Genomic DNA, 355 nt, shown 5'->3' with positions numbered 1-355 from the left:
TGGCGCGCTCTCAACGGCGTTGGAAAGTAGACATCCAGGGATTTCCAGCAATATATAATAGTTCATACTTTATTCGAAGAATGACGACGTAACTTGGCGTTGAACGCCAAGTACACGCTGCTGTCTGGAGTTAAACGCCAGAAAAACGTCATTATCCGGAGTTGAACGCCCAAAACACGTCATAACCTGAAGTTTGACGCCAAGAAATGCCTTAGCTCGTGGAATGATCAAAGCTCAGCCCAAGCATACACCAAGTGGGCCCCGGAAGTGAATTTATGCATCGATTACTTACTCATGTAAACCCTAGGAGCTAGTCTAGTATATATAGGACATTTATCTATTGTATTAGATGTCT

The sequence above is a fragment of the Arachis duranensis genome, chromosome 10 (genome assembly GCF_000817695.3).
Source record: "Arachis duranensis cultivar V14167 chromosome 10, aradu.V14167.gnm2.J7QH, whole genome shotgun sequence".
NCBI classification, from domain to species: domain Eukaryota; kingdom Viridiplantae; phylum Streptophyta; class Magnoliopsida; order Fabales; family Fabaceae; genus Arachis; species Arachis duranensis.
This window is presented reverse-complemented; position numbering follows the sequence as displayed.